General features: G+C 41.0%; 1 non-coding gene across 1 annotated transcript; it reads left to right on the plus strand.

The window, feature by feature from the left end:
- Positions 1-346: 346 nt before the first annotated feature.
- On the plus strand, positions 347-453 carry LOC148295719 (small nucleolar RNA R71). Its single transcript, XR_015834824.1, has one exon. It is a non-coding gene; the product is annotated as a small nucleolar RNA R71 (small nucleolar RNA).
- Positions 454-9,240: the final 8,787 nt, after the last annotated feature.

The following is a 9,240-nucleotide window of genomic DNA, read 5'->3' on the forward strand; positions in this document are numbered from 1 at the left end:
AAATTCTGGATATCCAGCCCCAAGTGGACAAGCTATGGTAGCATGGTCAGGAGTTTCGCAAATACTACACACTTCCTTCGAAGGGCTTCTTGAGTTTAATGCAAGAAGAGCATCTAGCTTTTGTTCCAGTTTTGAAATCTGCACACTAGAAGCATCATTAGAACCACTAATAACACGTTTACCTCTTGTATCCGTATGTTGGGTCTCCATTGCTATCTCCTCAAAGAGTTCGTATGTTTCTTCTGGAGTTTTGGTTTTAAAAGAACCACCTGCAAAATTGGTGACTATATTATGACTAGAAGGGGTTAGTCCTTTATAAAACATACGCATTTGAAGCTTCAATGGAATCCCATGATGAGGACATTGGTTGAGCAGCCCATTGAATCTCTCCCATGCTTCACAAAACGATTCATCATCTTGCTGTGCAAATAACAAGATCTTATCCCTAAGCATGTCGTTCTTTTGCGTGGAGAAGTATTTCTCCAAGAACTTCTTTTGAATGGCAGCCCATGTAGTGAGTGAACCAGGCTTCAAAGAATTCAACCAATATTTCGCCTTATCCTTCAAAGTGTATGGAAACACTCTCATTCGAAGTTGATCTTCTGTCACACCTGTCAAGGGAAAAGAACTCACAACATTAAAAATATCCTTTATATGAGTTAATGGATCTTCATTAGGTAAACCATAAAAGGAAGGCAGCATATTAAGATGAGAAGATTTAAGCTCATAATTTCGAGCTACAGTGGGCAGCAAAATGCTTGAAGGAGATGCTGGAATTGTTGGGATACCAAGTTCTCCCATGAACTCATTGGCAGCCATCTCTTCTTCTTCTTCTTCTTGGTCTGAACTTGCTTCCGAATTTGAAGGTGAAGAACCAGGAAGTTCAGTGTGGAGAGCAATACTTGTAAATGTGGCAAGAGCTTGCTCTTTTGCAGTTAACAACTCTCTTTCTAGACGATTATGAACTTCAGAGATCACCCGGTTGGGTTGCAACGATGGTCCTGCGTTCAAAGATCTGGAGCGTTGGAACGAAGACCTCACTTGTTCAAGGAACGGTCTTTTAGACATAAACTACCTGAAACAGAAAATTAGATTAATTAGAAACACTAAAAAGAATAGGGTAACCTTGGGCACATAACCAGGGAAGAACTTTCGTTCAGTCCCCGGCAACGGCGCCAAAATTTGTTGTTAATTATTATGTTAACTCGCAATTGTACGGGGCAATTAGTAGTATAGCAAGACAAGTACGAGGTCGTACCCACGAAGACTGAGAAGTTCAAATTAGTTATGTACGTAGATTACCGAATTCAAGAAGTTAGGAAGTTAAGTCTAAAACAGAAATTAAAGTGAGAGTGATTGTGATTGTGAAAGGAAGTGAGCAAACTGAAATTGCAAATGAAAGCAAATAAACAAGTGTAACAAAGAGTGGTTTTAAGAGTTGGAAAACAGATTTGGAGACTAGGGCATTCGAATCACCATAACAATTCAATTCTGGGTTATATGGAGTCAAGTAACAAGTCTAATTCAAATTCAAAGATTGATTCTAGCTAAAGTATGATTAGGCCATGGTGTTTGGTCCTAACCTTGTGTTCCTAATTCCCTAATTTGATCATTTGTTGTCTAACCTAAAATTAAGCATTAGGAACCCATTAAGCATAGAAGAACAATTTAAACAACCAAGCATGTATCTAATCCCTGTTGTCGAATGTTCATACATACTCTTCCTATTCATAGTTCAATTCGAATTAAAGCATGGTGTCTACTCTTAATTCAAACCAATATAGTTAACAAACAAGTTCTAATGGTGATCAATCATTCAAACAAGCATGTTAACTTATAAGCATAATGAATAAGAACATGAATCATGAATCAAACTTGAAACTCCAAACTTATAAACCCAGAATATTCATGTTAGGTTACATCGAAGCCCTAGTTATGGATTTAGCTACTCATAATGGAAAAGAAACTAAAATAGAAATGGGAAAACATAATGAATGCCATAAGAGTAGAAAAACCCTTTTCTGAAGTTCTTGTAGTGTCCAATGCTTCTCCAAGAGCTTCTCCACGTCTAGAAGGATGTATGAAGGATATGGAGGTGATTTGAGATGAGCTTGAGTGAGTGGTGATGGCTGAGAAAGAGGAAATTCGTAGGGAAATGGAAGGGAGGTTTTCTGGAGCTGTTTTGGTGATTTTGGGGCAGTTTAGAGTATTGGGTTGATTGCTTGAGTGTTTGGGGTTGTGGGAATGTATGAGGATGATTTCTGGATGATGGAAGTGTGGAGGATGGCTGAAGTGAATTTTGTAGCTTGAAGACTCCTCTATTTATAGGGCTAAGAGGGAGGAACATCATGATGAAATCCAACACCACCATTCCTCATTTAATACAACCCATAACTCCCACTTCATCTTGTCTATGTAGTGTGGTTGGAATCAATCCCATCCCATACTTCTTTTGCTGCACCTCAAGCTTTCTTCACATGGGATCAAAGGTGATCAATTGTGGCTGCCTTTTGCTGCCAACCCATGTGGTCTTCTTTTGGTTGTTGAACAAAAACGAGTCTTCTGAACCAGACTTGGTGTAGGAAGGCCAGAGGTTTCAAAACTTATCCAATGGGGCTCAAATTTGGATATGTTATAGTAGACGCCCATTGGAACAACTTCTATGAAGAAAGTATTCCCATCGGAGCAGTAGAAGTATTCGTTTTGGGCCTTGCAATTTGGCTGCCGAACAGAGACTGGAATTGACTTCATTTCATTTATGCTTTACATGCATGCACATGCTTTCTCAATAATAACTCCAGCATGTACCAACTTGATCCTTTAGACTTTCATAGCTGGAATGCCTCCCCACTTCACTCATTATGTTGGATCCAAAGTCAGTTGCAGCATGGGTGAGGCACATGGAGGCACATGACAAAGCTGGCAGCTGCAAATCCTCCTGAGCAGGGTTGAGTGTTGGGCGGGCTGAGCACTCCACAAATGTCCAATTGGGCTGCAATTTGGATATGTTGTACTAGACACCCATTGGAACAAGTTTCATGAAGATCTTCACTTCATCCAAGCCCCATAGCATGCTGATCCAAGGCCAAGAAGCTGACCTACGAAATTGGGCTGGAAAGGAGATGTAGCCAAAATGTGTTTGTCTTTAAGCCCTTCTTCCATTCACCCAAATCAAGCCTTAACATGCATGGATTGCATCATTTCCTACCCAAAGTCATCATTGTTACCTAAATGTCAATTAACTGAAAGATAAACACAAAAAGGATTAAAAGCACAAGTTTAACTCAAACACATAACCAAATCATAAGCTAGAAGGGTACAAAATGATATACAATTATGAACCGATCAGAGTCATTTTGTGAGTTTTGAGTGAAATCCAATCGCTAGAAGTATGGAATACACCAACCACTCCAATTAGGAACGAACTGCCGTTGAACTTGAATTGTCCAATTTCTCACACCTATTGATTTCGGATCGAGCCCCAAACTTGGGCAACATCATATTATGGTGGGAGGAGTCATTTGGTTAGTTTTGAGTGAAATCCAATCGCTAGAAGTATGGAATACACCAACCACTCCAATTAGGAACGAACTGCCGTTGAACTCTAATTGTCAAATTTGGAAGACCTATTGATTTCGGATCGAGCCCAAAACTTGGGCAACATCATAATATGGTGGAAGGGGTCATTTGGTGAGTTTTGAGTGAAATCCAATCGCTAGAAGTATGGAATACACAACCACTGCAATTAGGAACGAACTGCCGTTGAACTTGAATTGTCCAATTTGGAATACCTATTGATTTCGGATCGAGCCCAAAACTTGGGCAACATCATAATATGGTGGGAGGAGTCATTTGGTGAGTTTTGAGTGAAATCCAATCGCTAGAAGTATGGAATACACCAACCACTCCAATTAGGAACGAACTGCCGTTGAACTCTAATTGTCAAATTTGGAAGACCTATTGATTTCGGGACGAGCCAAAAACTTGGGCAACATCATAATATGGTGGAAGGGGTCATTTGGTGAGTTTTGAGTGAAATCCAATCGCTAGAAGTATGGAATACACCAACCACTGCAAATAGGAACGAACTGCCGTTGAACTTGAATTGCCCAATTTGGAATACCTATTGATTTCGGATCGAGCCCAAAACTTGGGCAACATCATAATATGGTGGGAGGAGTCATTTGGTGAGTTTTGAGTGAAATCCAATCGCTAGAAGTATGGAATACACCAACCACTCCAATTAGGAATGAACTGCCGTTGAACTTGAATTGTCCAATTTCCCACACCTATTGATTTCGGATCGAGCCCAAAACTTGGGCAACATCATAATATGGTGGGAGGAGTCATTTGGTGAGTTTTGAGTGAAATCCAATCGCTAGAAGTATGGAATACACCAACCACTCCAATTAGGAACGAACTGCCGTTGAACTTGAAGTGTCCAATTTGGAACACCTATTGATTTCGGATCGAGCCCAAAACTTGGGCAACATCATAATATGGTGGGAGGAGTGATTTGGTTAGTTTTGAGTGAAATCCAATCGCTAGAAGTATGGAATCCACCAACCACGCCAATTAGGAACGAACTGCCGTTGAACTTGAATTGTCCAATTTGGAATACCTATTGATTTCGGATCGAGCCCAAAACTTGGGCAACATCATAATATGGTGGGAGGAGTCATTTGGTGAGTTTTGAGTGAAATCCAATCGCCAGAAGTGTGGAATACACCAACCACTCCAATTAGGAACGAACTGTCGTTGAACTTGAATAGTCCAATTTCTCTCAACCATTTATTTCGGATCGAGCCCAAAACTTGGGCAACATCATAACATGTTGGGAGGAGTCATTTGGTTAGTTTTGAGTGAAATCCAATCCCTAGAAGTGTGGAATACACCAACCACTCCAATTAGGAACGAACTGCCGTTGAACTTGAATTGTCCAATTTCTCACACCTATTGATTTCGGATCGAGCCCCAAACTTGGGCAACATCATAATATGGTGGGAGGAGTCATTTGGTGAGTTTTGAGTGAAATCCAATCGCTAGAAGTATGGAATACACCAACCACTCCAATTAGGAACGAACTGCCGTTGAACTCTAATTGTCAAATTTGGAAGACCTATTGATTTCGGGACGAGCCAAAAACTTGGGCAACATCATAATATGGTGGAAGGGGTCATTTGGTGAGTTTTGAGTGAAATCCAATCGCTAGAAGTATGGAATACACCAACCACTGCAAATAGGAACGAACTGCCGTTGAACTTGAATTGCCCAATTTGGAATACCTATTGATTTCGGATCGAGCCCAAAACTTGGGCAACATCATAATATGGTGGGAGGAGTCATTTGGTGAGTTTTGAGTGAAATCCAATCGCTAGAAGTATGGAATACACCAACCACTCCAATTAGGAATGAACTGCCGTTGAACTTGAATTGTCCAATTTCTCACACCTATTGATTTCGGATCGAGCCCAAAACTTGGGCAACATCATAATATGGTGGGAGGAGTCATTTGGTGAGTTTTGAGTGAAATCCAATCGCTAGAAGTATGGAATACACCAACCACTCCAATTAGGAACGAACTGCCGTTGAACTTGAAGTGTCCAATTTGGTACACCTATTGATTTCGGATCGAGCCCAAAACTTGGGCAACATCATAATATGGTGGGAGGAGTCATTTGGTTAGTTTTGAGTGAAATCCAATCGCTAGAAGTATGGAATCCACCAACCACGCCAATTAGGAACGAACTGCCGTTGAACTTGAATTGTCCAATTTGGAATACCTATTGATTTCGGATCGAGCCCAAAACTTGGGCAACATCATAATATGGTGGGAGGAGTCATTTGGTGAGTTTTGAGTGAAATCCAATCGCCAGAAGTGTGGAATACACCAACCACTCCAATTAGGAACGAAGTGTCGTTGAACTTGAATAGTCCAATTTCTCTCAACCATTTATTTCGGATCGAGCCCAAAACTTGGGCAACATCATAACATGTTGGGAGGAGTCATTTGGTGAGTTTTGAGTGAAATCCAATCCCTAGAAGTGTGGAATACACCAACCACTCCAATTAGGAACGAACTGCCGTTGAACTTGAATTGTCCAATTTGGAATAACTATTGATTTGGGATCGAGCCCAAAACTTGGGCAACAACATAATATGGTGGGAGTTGTCCTTTGGTGAGTTTTGAGTGAAATCCAATCGCTAGAAGTGTGGAATACACCAACCACTGCAATTAGGAACGAACTACCGTTGAACTTGAATTGTCCAATTTCTCACACCTATTGATTTTGGATCGAGCCCCAAACTTGGGCAACATCATAATATGGTGGGAGGAGTCATTTGGTTAGTTTTGAGTGAAATCCAATCGCTAGAAGTATGGAATACACCAACCACTCCAATTAGGAACGAACTGCCGTTGAACCCTAATTGTCAAATTTGGAAGACCTATTGATTTCGGATCGAGCCCAAAACTTGGGCAACATCATAATATGGTGGAAGGGGTCATTTGGTGAGTTTTGAGTGAAATCCAATTGCTAGAAGTATGGAATACACCAACCACTCCAATTAGGAACGAACTGCCGTTGAACTCTAATTGTCAAATTTGGAAGACCTATTGATTTCGGGACGAGCCAAAAAGTTGGGCAACATCATAATATGGTGGAAGGGGTCATTTGGTGAGTTTTGAGTGAAATCCAATCGCTAGAAGTATGGAATACACCAACCACTGCAAATAGGAACGAACTGCCGTTGAACTTGAATTGCCCAATTTGGAATACCTATTGATTTCGGATCGAGCCCAAAACTTGGGCAACATCATAATATGGTGGGAGGAGTCATTTGGTGAGTTTTGAGTGAAATCCAATCGCTAGAAGTATGGAATACACCAACCACTCCAATTAGGAACGAACTGCCGTTGAACTTGAATTGTCCAATTTCTCACACCTACTGATTTCGGATCGAGCCCAAAACTTGGGCAACATCATAATATGGTGGGAGGAGTCTTTTGGTGAGTTTTGAGTGAAATCCAATCGCTAGAAATATGGAATACACCAACCACTCCAATTAGGAACGAACTGCCGTTGAACTTGAATTGTCCAATTTGGAACATCTATTGATTTCGGATCGAGCCCAAAACTTGGGCAACATCATAATATGGTGGGAGGAGTCATTTGGTGTGTCTTGAGCGAAATCCAATCGCTAGAAGTATGGAATACACCAACCACTCCAATTAGGAACGAACTGCCGTTGAACTTGAATTGTCCAATTTGGAACACCTATTGATTTCGGATCGGGCCCAAAACTTAAGCAGCATCATAATATGGTGGGAGGAGTCATTTGGTGAGTTTTGAGTGAAATCCAATCGCTAGAAGTATGGAATACACCAACCACTCCAATTAGGAACGAACTGCCGTTGAACTTGAAGTGTCCAATTTGGTACACCTATTGATTTCGGATCGAGTCCAAAACTTGGGCAACATCATAATATGGTGGGAGGAGTCATTTGGTTAGTTTTGAGTGAAATCCAATCGCTAGAAGTATGGAATACACCAACCACTCCAATTAGGAACGAACTGCCGTTGAACTTGAATTGTCCAATTTGGAACACCTATTGATTTCGGATCGAGCCCAAAACTTGGGCAACATCATAATATGGTGTGAGGAGTCATTTGGTTAGTTTTGAGTGAAATCCAACCGCTAGAAGTATGGAATACACCAACCACTCCAATTAAGAACGAACTGCCGTTGAACTTGAATTGTCCAATTTCTCACACCTATTAATTTCGGATCGAGCCCAAAACTTGGGCAACAACATAATATGGTGGGAGGAGTCAATTGGAGAGTTTTGAGTGAAATCCAATCGCTAGAAGTATGGAATACACCAACCACTCCAATTAGGAACGAACTGCCGTTGAACTTGAATTGTCCAATTTGGAATACCTATTGATTTCGGATCGAGCCCAAAACTTTGGGCAACATCATAATATGGTGGGAGAAGTCATTTGGTGAGTTTTGAGTGAAATCCAATCGCTAGAAGTATGGAATACACCAACCACTCCAATTAGGAACGAACTGCCGTTGAACTTGAATTGTCCAATTTGGAATACCTATTGATTTCGGCTCGAGCCCCAAACTTGGGCAACATCATAATATGGTGGAAGGAGTCATTTGGTGAGTTTTGAGTGAAATCGAATCGCTAGAAGTATGGAATACACCAACCACTTCATTTAGGAACGAACTGCCGTTGAACTTGAATTGTCCAATTTCTCACACCTCTTGATTTCGGACCGAGCCCCAAACTTGGCCAACACCATAATATGGTGGGAGGAGTCATTTGGTGAGTTTTGAGTGAAATCCAATCGCTAGAAGTATGGAATACACCAACCACTCCAATTAGGAACGAACTGCCGTTGAACTTGAATTGTCCAATTTGGAACACCTCTTGATTTCGGATCGAGCCCAAAACTTGGGCAACATCATTATACGGTGGAAGGAGTCATTTGGTGAGTTTTGAGTGAAATCCATTCACTAGAAGTATGGAATACACCAACCACTCAAATTTGGAACGAACTGTCGTTGAACTTGAATTGTCCAATTTCTCACACCTATTGATTTCGGATCGAGCCCCAAACTTGGGCAACATCATAATATGGTGGAAGGAGTCATTTGGTGAGTTTTGAGTGAAATCCAATCGCTAGAAGTATGGAATACACCAACCACACCAATTAGGAACGAACTTCCGTTGAACTTGAATTGTCCAATTTCTTACACCTATTGATTTCGGATCGAGCCCAAAACTTGGGCAACATCATAATATGGTGGGAGGAGTCAATTGGTGAGTTTTGAGTGAAATCCAATCTCTAGAAGTATGGAATACACCAACCACTCCAATTTGGAACGAACTGCCGTTGAACTTGAATTGTCCAATTTCTCACACCTATTGATTTCGGATCGAGCCCAAAACTTGGGCAACATCGTAATATGGTGGGAGGAGTCATTTGGTTAGTTTTGAGTGAAATCCAATCGCTAGAAGTATGGAATACACAGACCACTACAATTATTAACGAACTGCCGTTGAACCCTAATTGCCAAAATTGGAAGACCAATTGATTTCGGATCTAGCCCAAAACTTGGGCAACATCATAATATGGTGGGAGGAGTCATTTGGTGAGTTTTGAGTGAAATCCAATCGCTAGAAGTATGGAATACAGCAACCACTCCAATTAGGAACGAATTGCC

Source organism: Prunus avium, chromosome 3 (genome assembly GCF_965620075.1).
Source record: "Prunus avium chromosome 3, drPruAviu1.hap1.1, whole genome shotgun sequence".
In the NCBI taxonomy this organism is placed as follows: Eukaryota; Viridiplantae; Streptophyta; class Magnoliopsida; order Rosales; family Rosaceae; genus Prunus; species Prunus avium.